The 12,200-nt window shown below is 42.4% G+C and overlaps 1 protein-coding gene across 3 annotated transcripts in view; it reads left to right on the plus strand.

Annotated features, from left to right (window-relative positions):
* LOC126295356 (uncharacterized) overlaps window positions 1–11,979 on the plus strand; it is a 150,899-nt gene extending 138,920 nt beyond the window's left edge. For all 3 annotated transcript variants that reach the window (XR_007552465.1, XM_049987827.1, XM_049987828.1), the window contains one exon: window positions 9,071–11,979. The gene's annotated coding sequence lies outside the window, so the exon portion shown is untranslated. The remainder of the gene's footprint in view (window positions 1–9,070) is intronic.
* The last annotated feature ends 221 nt before the right edge of the window (window positions 11,980–12,200 follow it).

A 12,200-nucleotide genomic window follows, 5' to 3' on the forward strand; every position in this document is an offset into this window, starting at 1 on the left:
AATAGAATTGGGGAGAAGAAGAGTTTGTGGCACGACTTGACTAGAAGAAGGGACCGGTTGGTAGGACATGTTCTGAGGCATCGAGGGATCACCGGTTTAGTATTGTAGGGCAGTGTGGAGGGTAAAAATCGTAGAGGGAGAACAAGAGATGAATACACTAAGCAGATTCAGAAGGATATAGGTTGCAGTAGGTACTGGGAGATGAAGAAGCTTGCACAGGATAGAGTAGCAGGGAGAGCTGCATCAAACCAGTCTCAGGACTGAAGACAACAACAACAACAACAACAACAACAACAAGTGTATTTCATTAAATTTCTAATTGTTTGAGGCTCGATTTTCATCGTGGTCTCTGTTACTCCTTTGGTTTACCTGCGTCTCGTATGTGCCATCCTCGCAGAGTTCCAGGGTGCCACCATCTTTTACACTGACGGTTCTAAGACTACCGATAAGGTGGGATACACCTTCACATCTCCTACTGGTTTCGAGCACCATTTGTTCCCAGGATTGTGTAGTGTATTTACACCAGATCTTCTAGCCATTCACAGGGCCCTCCTCTTTTGTTTCTCAGGCCTCCCTCCATACTGTTTTATTTTGTTCAGACTCTGTGAGCAGCCTGCAGGCTGTCGATCAATGCTACTCTTGTCGCACCTCAGTCTCTGCCATCCGTGATGTTCTCTCATCCCTTGAGCGTGCCACGTGTTCGGTCGTCTTTCTCTGGGTCCCGAGTCACGTGGGAATTCCAGGGAATGAATTGGCTGACCACTTGGCCAGAGAAGCAGATACTTACCACCCATTTCCTTTCTCGATTCCAACTGCGGATGTACAGATCTACGTCAAATGTCTCTTTGCCCAACAGTGAAATGCCATCTGGATCGCTACTGCTCATAGTAATAAATGCCCTACAATCGAGGAGTCAAGTGCAGTTTAGGGTGCTTCTTTCCGCCCCTCTCGGAAGGAGTTCACTGTTTCCTGCCGTTTACGCATTGGCCGTACCCGGCTCTCTCATTGTTTCCTCCTATGTAATGACACATCCCCACAATGTGGTTGTGGCACCCGGCTGACAATATCTCACATTGGTGGCACATCCCCTTCTTTCGACCCTTCGTGTCTTCCTGCTTCCTTAAATTTAATTTTATCAGACGAGCCACGGATGGCTGACCTGGTTCTCGGTTTCTTCTGTGAAAGTGGTTTTTATTTCCAGATATAAGGTTCTGCTTTAGTCTTGGAGCAGGGCTGGGGTGGTTGTGGTTAGGACTCCTTCTGCAGTCTTCACAGTCTGTGACCCCATGACCGCCCCCTTTTTCTTCCAGTTTTTATATTTTATTTCACCTTTTATGATTTTGCTGTGTCCGTGTTTAATGTTCATTCTTTTATAATTTGACTCTTCTGCCTGTATCCTTCCACTTTTAGCAGACCCTCTTTCTTATGTAATCCACTTTGTAATCGCGGGACTGATGACCTTGCCATTAAGTTCCATACTCTCTCAGTCAATCAATCGGTCAATCACTCATTTTCATAATTACTTTATTGGCTCTCATTTTTTTCTTCCAGTCATTGTATTTTCTATTTGAATCTTCACCCGTGTGACTTTAACTATTTTTATCTATCTACCATAATACTTTAAATGTTTGAAAATGCTAATGAATTGGGTAAGAAACAAAATATTAAATTATATATACTGTGTAGTGGCGTCAAAAACGAATTTTTTGTTGCAAGACTTACATTTTTTTAATGATAATTTTCATACAAACATTTGAAACATAGATTTCTAGTCATACTATTGACAAAATAACCCTGATAAAGATTTAAATGAAAAAAGGGATTATAAATAAAATAAAATTCAAGTAAAATGAGAAACGGAAATAATGAATACAGTAACATGGACGAAAATATAAGATACAAAGCGGACAGAGATTCCAAATGAAAAAAGAATGATAGGAAGACAAACTGATAGCAGATAAATTCAGTTCAGTGATGAAAATGATGCACCAAAGGATTGGAAATAAAGAAATTATATTTAAACTAATTATTCAAATACAAATAATGACTGTCATATCAAGAAATACTTAAAAGTAAAATAATGTAGTACCTGGTGGGATTTGAACTGACGACATCTCGCACGTCGGGAATGCACCTTTACCACTACACTTCGCCACCACCACAGCTATCAGCAGTGTGGTTATATTTGAGGCTGTAGAGGAGGGACACCCAACATTTCGGCACACGAGTTGTGTGCTGGCACGATTGCCACAGCTTTATTGACAGACCGCACGCACTTTCCCCACATCCACGCCACACTGTCTGAGTGTGCAGAGGGAGAAGAGGGGAGGAACTGTAAACACACTGTTTAAATGGCACTGCATACAACTTGGTTTTATATTTCTTATTTTTCAACATCATAGATCACAAACAAAACAAACTTTCAGCATTAATCAATTACTTTTGGTGCGCTCAAAATGTGATATAGTTTTCATCTGGTACAAACTGTTGACATACGGAAAGATACAGACAGTTTCACAGATTTTTCACTCTCCTGTTGCCATTTAATCACGAGTTATTTAGTTTCATAATAAAAAAAATCCTTTTGACACACACATCTTGTTAGTAATATTGAAATTTTAAACGTTGTTATTGGCTGAAGTCCAGCAACTGTGCATTAAGTTAATTACAGAATGTGTCCCTCAAACTGGAATTAAGTTGTTTCTCATCTTGCAGTGTCTTACTGTGGACAGTGTGCAGCCAAGTCCTCTTAAAATGTGAGGTCTGTAATCCATTCTGGATGTTCTAATTTTCATTCCTGTTTTCCCTTTTCCTTCATAAACTCAGCAATAGTGGGTTTTAAATCGGAAAATTGTTCCGAGGCACCCCTTGGCTTCACTGACATCCTTTGCGATAATATGTGATGTCTCCACACCTCGTGTTCAGTTTAGCCGAGAAGTGTCGCAACAGGCAGTTTATTGATGTGTGTGCCTTCAGAAAAGTCATTTCTCATACCACAAGTTTCCTAATAAAGATGCCATTTTTATGCGCAATGGGAGCACCTTGCCACAGAGCCGAACGTGTTTCCTTGTACTTGGAAAAAAAGCAACTGAAAGTGTTAAGAGTAATATTGTATGTGAAAGCTTAGGTTTTTGGCATAACTATACCGTATGTATATTAATTTAAACTTTTCCTCTTTGTGTACTTACTTACTTCACTTTATGTGTCCTATCTAAATGCACTTCCTCTAAATCTCTGCAGCTTTAATGGCCTTTTCATTGCACAAAAATAGATCTCCTGCTGTGCAAACAAACTCCATCCTTGGGCACATGAGAAAATGTTCAGTTGTCTGTGTTTCTCCACTTTCATTCTGTCATCTTCAGAGTAGCCCCACTGAACCGTATTTGCTTTGCATTTTGCGACTCGTGTTCTTAATCTGTTCTGTGATCGTGCAGTGTATTGTAGTTACTGCCCTTGTGTGATTCCCTCTTTGGGACACAGGTTTGTATTTCACAAAGAGCCCAACCGTAAAGGTCTAGGCAGTGAGCCTCAGGTTGGCATTCTAGCAGTGCTGTCTGTGGAGTAAAGCTCTTCCTCGGCTTAATACGAGTAGATTAGATGAGATTAATACTTGTTCCAGATATCATGAACAGGACACTTCATAATGATGTGGAATGTGTCAGTGTAACAAAAGATTTCTTTACATGCTGTAATTCAAGCTCACTTTTCTTGTTTCTTCCTTCTTCTTCTTCTCTTAAGATCAATAATTTTTTATCTCAAAATTTGCCCTAGTTCCTTAAATAAATGTTTTCAAGATGATCTTGGCTGGGCTGTGTGTATTATTCTGATTGTGCACTTTTGTAATGAATACTTTTTACTTCAAGGCGGATTACCCTAAAATAGGAAAATAAATGAGAGTCCATTTGCAGAGAAACTGGTAACAGTTGTCTGAAAGACAATATTTACAATTTTCTCAGCTGATTTGTATTTGTTGGGTGTGATTACTGTGCTTGTATCATCAGCAAAAAGAACTAGCTTTGCATCTTTGTGAATATAGAGGGGCAAGTATGTGATATATATTGAGAACAATAAGGGACTGAACATTGTGGGACCCCATTCTTGACACTGACCCAGTTGGAACAGTTTTGCAGTTATACATTAAGTGCCGTGGGCCAATTTGCTGCTCTTTTCCGTCTGATATTTGTGTGTTCACACTTTGCTATTGGCTGACTACATCACATCTTATGCACTGAATAACTGCTGTCATTGCCTAGAAAGATCACACGACATGAGCCGTGACTGGCTAACAAAAGCACTGACAATCTCGATAGTGTAAATGTCACTGCACACCAAAGATTAAGTGCCGGGAAGCTCTACGCCAGTGTATAAATACTTTACCATTCAAAGGATTGATACGTTTTACAGCTCTGAGGGGAAGTGCATTGTGACTAAACATGGAAAAAGTGTAACGTCACCTGGGAAAAGCATATTTTCCCCTGAAGGAAAAAAAAAGTACCTTATCTGGGAAAAATTTAGGGACTTTTTCTGTTTTATTGTCTGTGTGTACACCCTGTATATGGAAGTAGCTGACACTTATTGGGCTAACACATAAAATAAATGTAATAACTACTAACCCATAGCAGGCTGATGCATGACACACACACACACACACACACACACACACACACACAAAATAGAAGGGAGTATTCACACCAGCATATGACGAGGCCTTGCTCTTTTTGTAGTAAAAGTACACACATTCAGACACAAGACATACCACTATACAGACCTCCGAATGTATATTCATGAGTTAGCAGTGGGATAAGTACCTTGGCTATTTCTTCCAATTGGGCATCATGTTGGCATTAGTGGTTTATGGGTGAAACCATAAAAAATGAAAGAAACAACAAGGAAATAAATTTGTAAAACAAAACACATTGCTTCACCATTGATAATGTAAAAAAGTATTACGTGAAGCAACAAAAATAGTTTACACTGATCAACCAGAGCATTATGACACACTGACCTGTTATCAGTGTGTGACAGGAGCATCACCTGGTGAGGAGTGACTGCAAGTGACACACACACACACACACACACACACACACACACACACACACACACACACACACAGTATCAGTGAACATGCTGTCTGTGTGTAGAATGGAGAAGCCGCGCAATCTTTGCATCTTTGCAGTTTGATTCAGGGCAGATTGTGATGGTCCAGAAGCTTGTCACAAGCATTTTTGAAACTGTGCAACCTGTCAGGTGTTCGAGAATTGCAGTGGTGAGTGTCTTCAACAGATCGTGAAACCACGTCCTGACATCGTGGGGTCGGGCAGCCACCCCTCATTACAGATGTCGGACACTGTCGGCTGGACTGACTGGTAAAGCAGGACAGATGGTGGAACTGTGGTGGAACTGACGTCAGAGTTTAATGCCGGCCACAATACACGTATGTCTGAACATACAGTGGACTGAACATTCCTAACAATGGGACTCCTCGGCTCAGGACCTGTACGTATGCTGATGTTAACATCACACATCGGCAACTGTGACTGAATTGGGCACGTGACCATCAGCACTGCACATTGGCACAATGGCAGAGCATTACACAGTCTGGCAAATCCTGATACCTTCTTCATTGTGCCAATGGGAGGGAACAAATCTGTTGTCTTCCTGGGGAACAGCTCCTTAACACCTGAACGTCAGAATGGATAAAAGCTGATGGTGGCTCTGTTATGCTTTGGGGACATTCACGTAGGCATTGTGGGTCCAGTGAAGTTCGCGCAAGGCACCACAATGGTGAAGGAGCATCGTACACTGGTTGCAGACCACGTGTGAGGGGGGACCCAAAAATTACCGGAATTCCTTTTCAGAAAGCATATACTTTATTGTTTTCAAGTACAACCTTAATCTCCTTCGAAGTACTATCCATTAGCATTAACACACTTGTCCAAACATTCATTCCAGTGTTTGAAGAACCTTTGAAATTCGTCCTCTTTGATACCTGCTAGCACTTTCTTGACATTGTGTTTTACGTCTGCCACATCCGCAAAATGCTTCCCTCTCGAGTCTCTTTTCATCCTCGGGAATAGGAAGATAGGAAGAAGTCCGAGGATGCTAAATCCGGCGAATAGGGCGCGTGGGTCGAGGTAGTCGTCTTCGTCGAGGCCAAAAACTGGCGAATGCTGAGAGCCGCGTGCACGGGAGCCGTGTCGCGATGCAGGAACCGCACGCCAGAATCCCACAAAGCCGGACGTTTTCACAACAAACTTCTGCGAAGCCATTTCATGAACTCCAAATGGAATTGTCGATTTACTGTCTGGTTTTCAGGGACAAATTCAGAGTGTACTATCTCTTTGATGTCAAAAAAACAGATCAACATTGTTTTCACATTCGATTTCACTTGTCGAGTTTTTTTGGTCGATGTGAGCCAGGTGACTTCCATTGTGATGACTGTTGTTTACTTTCTGAATCGTACCCGTAGCACCGTGACTCATCACCTGTAATGATTTTGTCGAAAAAATGCTCTAACGCGACGTTCACTTTTATTTCCAGTAAGAACCTTCGGCACGAATTTTGCTGCCACTCTTCGCATCCCCAAATCGACGGTCAAGATGTGCTGAACTGAGCTCCAGGACAACCCGGACAAGTTCTCGAGTCGGTCGATTGTCCTGCGTCGATCTTCACTGATGAGATCACGGATTTTGTCGACATTGTCTTCTCTTCGAGCAGTGAACGTCGACCAGAACGGAGCTGATCTTAGACCACCATTTCTGCCTTTTTAAACTGAGAAAACCACTCGTACACTTGTGTTTTACTAAGAGCACGGTCTTTATAGGCTGTCTATCATAAGTTGCAATTCTGACAACTGTAGCAGATGCAAATGTGTTTTTTGGGCATCGTTTCCATATGAGTGAATTTAGAGACTCATTTGGATATTGGGTTTTGTCATGAACACACTTTTTGAGAAGTGCAGGGTCGGCCAGAAACCTGTAATTGGGCTTTACAAGATCCAGGATACAATTTGGAAGCCTCTCCTTGTGAATGTAGGGGTTGTTATCCCTCTGAGCTTGTAGATCGAAATAAGTGTCCAAGGAAGAGAAAAGCAACTGAAATCACTCAACAGAGGAAAGTCCACTGGGCCTGACGGGATACCAATTCGATTCTACACAGAGTATGCGAAAGAACTTGCCCCCCTTCTAACAGCTGTGTACCGCAAGTCTATAGAGGAACGGAAGGTCCCAAATGATTGGAAAAGAGCACAGGTAGTCCCAGCCTTCAAGAAGGGTTGTCGAGCAGATGCGCAAAACTATAGACCTATATCTCTAACATCGATCTGTTGTAGAATTTTAGAACATGTTTTTTACTCGTGTATCATGTTGTTACTGGAAACCCAGAATCTACTCTGTAGGAATCAAAACGGATTCCGGAAACAGTGATCATGTGAGACCCAACTCGTTTTATTTGTTCACTAGACCCAGAAAATATTAGATACAGGCTCTCAGGTAAATGCTATTTACCTCGACATCTGGAAGGCGTTCGATACAGTTCCGCACTGCCGTCTGATAAACAAAGTAAGAGCCTACGGAATATCAGACCAGCTGTGTGGCTGGATTGAAGAGTTTTTAGCAAACAGAACACAGTGTGTTGTTATCAATGGAGAGACGTCTACAGACATTAAATTAACCCCTGGCATGCCACAGGGGAGTGTTATGGGACCATTGCCTTTCACAATATATATAAATAACCCAGTAGATAGTACCGGAAGTTCTGTGCGGCTTTTTGCGGATTATTCTGTAGTATACAGAGAAGTTTCAGCATTAGAAAATTGTAGCGAAATGCAGGAAGATCTGCAGCGGATAGGCACTTGGTGCAGGGAGTGGCAACTGACCCTCAACATAGACAAATGTAATGTATTGCAAATACATAGAAAGAAGGATCCTTTATTGTACGATTATATGATAGCGGAACAAACACTGGTAGCAGTTACTTCTGTAAAACATCTGGGAGTATATGTGCGGAATGATTTGAAGTGGAATGATCATATAAAATTAATTGTTGGTGAGGTGGGTGCAAGGTTGAGATTCATTGGGAGAGTCCTTAGAAAATGTAGTCTATCAATAAAGGAGGTGGCTTACAAAACACTCGTTCGACGTTTACTCGGGTATTGCTCATCAGTGTGGGATCCGTACCAGGTCGGGTTGATAGAGGAGATAGAGAAGACCCAAAGAAAAGCACAGCACATTTCGTCACAGGGTTATTTGGTAAGCGTGATAGCGTTACGGAGATGTTTAGCAAACTCGAGTGGCAGACTCTGCAAGAGAGGCGCTCTGCATCGCGGTGTAGCTTGCTGTCCAGGTTTCGAGACGGTGTGTTTCTGGATGAGGTATCGAATATATTGCTTCCCCCTACTTATACCTCCCGAGGAGATCACTAATGTAAAATTAGAGAGATTCGAGCGTGCACAGATGCTTTCGGACAGTCGTTCTTCCCACGAACCAAACGCGACTGGAACAGAAAAGGGAGGTAATGAGAGTGGCACGTAAAGTGCCCTCCGCCACAAACCGTTGGATGGCTTGCGGAGTATAAATATAGATGTAGATATTTACACCAGCTAATGTGGCCATGTCACACTTTTAATTAATTTTCTGGCGCTTTGGATGTGATTTCAATATTGAAACTTTGGGAACTTATTTTTGTGTGTGTGTGTGTGTGTGTGTGTGTGTGTGTGTGTGTGTGTGTGTGTGTGTGTGTGGAGTGTACACCTGTCCTTTTTTCCCCCTAAGGTAAGTCTTTCCGCTCCCGGGATTGGAATGACTCCTTACCCTCTACCTTAAAACCCACATCCTTTCGTCTTTCCCTCTCCTTCCCTCTTTCCTGAAGAATCAACCGCTGGTTGCAAAAGCTTGAATTTTGCGTGTATTTTTGTGTGTCTGTCGACCTGCCAGCAGTTTTTTTTTGGTAAGTCACATCATCTTTGTTTTTAGATATATTTTTCCCACGTGAAATGTTTCTATATTCATTCCTTATTGTTGATTGCTTCATTTTTTATCATAATTAGAAACACTTCTTTTCAAATTTGCAGGTTGATACAGCACTCTACACTAATGGTGGCCTTGCCTCACTGGGTGAATAATTGTAGGCTGTGATTGGCCCCAGCCTTACCTGTGAAAAAGTTCTGTAAGTCTGCAGGGAATGTCGAGGACTCACCCTCACGGGCAGCAGTGTTGTGTCAATGGCCGGGCAGTGACGACGACGTAACAGTATTATGAGGACAGCTGGTGCTGGCAGCTCTCTGCGTGAAGAGTGGCCCAATGAATCGTTATCCATCTTCAGTGATAAATCTGGCCACAGATACACGTGCAAAGTGTGTAGAGAAATAATCTCCAGATCTGTGCTTTCAGCTGCACAAACAATGGAGAATAGTGTTCTCCTGTGAAAAAATATTTTTGTTGTGTTATTTGTAATGAAGCGCTCTGGTTAGATTGTGAGGTTACTCATTTGCAGTTGAAGTGGTGTACCGATTCTCTCTCTGTGTAAGCAGGTAGCGTCTCTCACAAATAGTAGTAAGAGAGTGCCGTGTGTAAAATATTTGTGATAAGTCCGATAAATAAGTTTCTGGTGCGTGCTGACGCAATGATTTAAAACTGTAAGAGAGTGAGACTTGTAGAAAGTCTCTGAGCGGCGATGAAGAGAATATGAAACGGCACAGAATCTCAAACTGTGGAAAATCCGGGACGGAATGTAACAATAGGAGGGAAGGGAAGTTGCTTCGTAACTTCAGCAACTGAATTACATTCTCCTCCAGAGTTTCGATTACCTCTCGTCGTGCCCCGTAATGAGAAATGTCCTACCCACTATCCTTCCCACCCCTCCTGCCATGGTATTCTGCACCTCCACCGAACCTACACAATATACTCGTCCATCCTTACACTGCCTTACCTCGTGGCTCATACCCCTGCTATGCACCTAGGTGCGAGACCTGCCCCGTACATCCTTCTACCACCACCTACTCCAGTCTGGTCATTAACATCACCTATCCCATCAAAGGCAGGGCTACCTGTGAAACCAGTCATGTGATTTACAAGCTAAGCTGCAACCTCTGTGCTGCATTCTTCGTAGGCACGACAACCGACAAGCCGGCCCTCCGCACGAACGGCCACCGACAAACTGGCCAAAAAGCGAGTGGACCACCCTATAGCCAAACGTGATATCCCTCATCTCGATGACTGCTTCACAGCCTTCCCACCAACACCAGCTTTTCTGAGTTGCGCACGTGGGAACTTTCCCTGCAATACATCCTACGTTCCTGTAACCCTCCTGGCCTCGACCTTCGTTAGTCACTGCCCTCACCCATCCAGCACCCTCCCTGTTCCCATTCCAGAACTACACAGCCGTCATTTCACCGCCACACCCAGTCTTTTAATTTATTTTTATTTCTCTCCTTTCCACTACCGTATTTACTCAAATCTAAGCCGCACTTTTTTTCCGATTTTTGTAATCCAAAAAACCACCGGCGGCTTAGAATCGAGTGCAGAGTAAGCGGAAGTTCTGAAAAATGTCGGTAGGTGCTGCCACAACTAACTTCTGCCGTTGAATATATGTAGTGCTACACAGGCATGCTTTGCAGGCACAAAGATCAATACTGGCGCCAAAACCTCTGCATCTGTAAAGAAATTTTTTTAAAAAAAGGTGGAAGATGATTTTTTTTCTCCACCCCGAGTTTCGACCACTGCATTTTCATACATTATCCAATGAAGTAAATACAATTTCTGTATTGTTCATCTTCGAATGTAGCAGAATTTCGATGTACTACGAAAATCCGACTGGCAAGACTGTTTGGGTTGTTTCTCAACATGACCAACTCTACGTTCTGAATTATTTCCTACCTGTGAGAAGAGATGGTTAATAATAGGAACTTTTATGAATTGTGAATCACATGCAGTATTCTCTTCACCGTAAGAATAATACGAATATAAACATTTTGCCATGTATTCTTTAATATAAACATTTTACCGTGTATTCTTTCGTGTTTGCTGCTATCTCATTTAAATTGTGTCTGCCTAATAAACTACAGAACTAGAGTGAGACAACAGCAAACGCGGAAATATATACATATCATGTCATGTTTATATTCATATTATTCTTATGCCTAATAGTGATACAGTCAGAAATGAAGCACGGCAATTGACTAGATTTTTAAATCTAAGATGACTCTAATTTCTGTGCAGAATGTAATGTACTAAAGAGGCGTCTGCAAAGATTTTCAAACGGAGAAAAATTTTCGCTAAACTCTTGTTTAGAACATCTCCTATCGTAAGCAGGCTGTTACTTGGTTCTTGTTGATTATTATGAAAGAATGCAGCAGTGTAAGTAACAACAAATAGCAGTCTCTTGCCATTGTTTCGCTAATGAGACGATTTCTCTCTCTCTCTCTCTCTCTCTCTCTCTCTCTCTCTCTCTCTCTCTCTCTCTCTCTCCTTTTTTTAAATTGTGAGCGGCGGTAGCGTGCACAAAAGCAAATGCGACAACCAATGCATGACACAGTACAGTAATGCATTTTCAGCTTAGAGCGATGTGAACACCTATAACACAGAGAACGGCAATTATCAGATCAAAGAAAAATAAGCAATCGATTCAAACCAGGCGAAGCACGTGAAAAAGGAAGGGTACCCGTATAAATACTGACTGAGTGCCTGATGCATAGCAATGGCTACCTGGTAAAGCTTAACTGCTAAGTTTACGACTGGATCTAAACTACTGTCGCTGTATCGTCATTCATTCGACCTAAATTGTGTCTCATATTACAACTGACCAACTTTGTTTCAATATGGAGGTGTGGCCTAAAGCTTTTCTCTTCCCTTGAATTTCGAGTCTCAAGTTCCGGGTGCGGCTTAGATTCGGGAAATTTTTTTCCCTTGATTTCGAGTCTCATTTTTCAGGTGCGGCTTAGATTCGAGTAAATACAGTACTTACTCCCTTCCCCCTCCACACCTTCTCTCCTGCCCTCTGCCTAAATTGCAACACTTGACTGTCCGCAACTCCCACCATACTATCCCTCCTCCTCCTTACCCCCACCCAGTCACCACTCCCATCATGCACTGGTGCTGCTGCTCGCAGTGTAGTTTCAGCTCACTGCAGATTTGTGTGCAAGTTGCACTTGTGTGAGTGTCTGTGTGTGTGTACTGCTGACAAAGGCATTAATAGCCGAAAGC

The sequence above is a fragment of the Schistocerca gregaria genome, chromosome 11 (assembly GCF_023897955.1).
Source record: "Schistocerca gregaria isolate iqSchGreg1 chromosome 11, iqSchGreg1.2, whole genome shotgun sequence".
Lineage (NCBI taxonomy): Eukaryota > Metazoa > Arthropoda > Insecta > Orthoptera > Acrididae > Schistocerca > Schistocerca gregaria.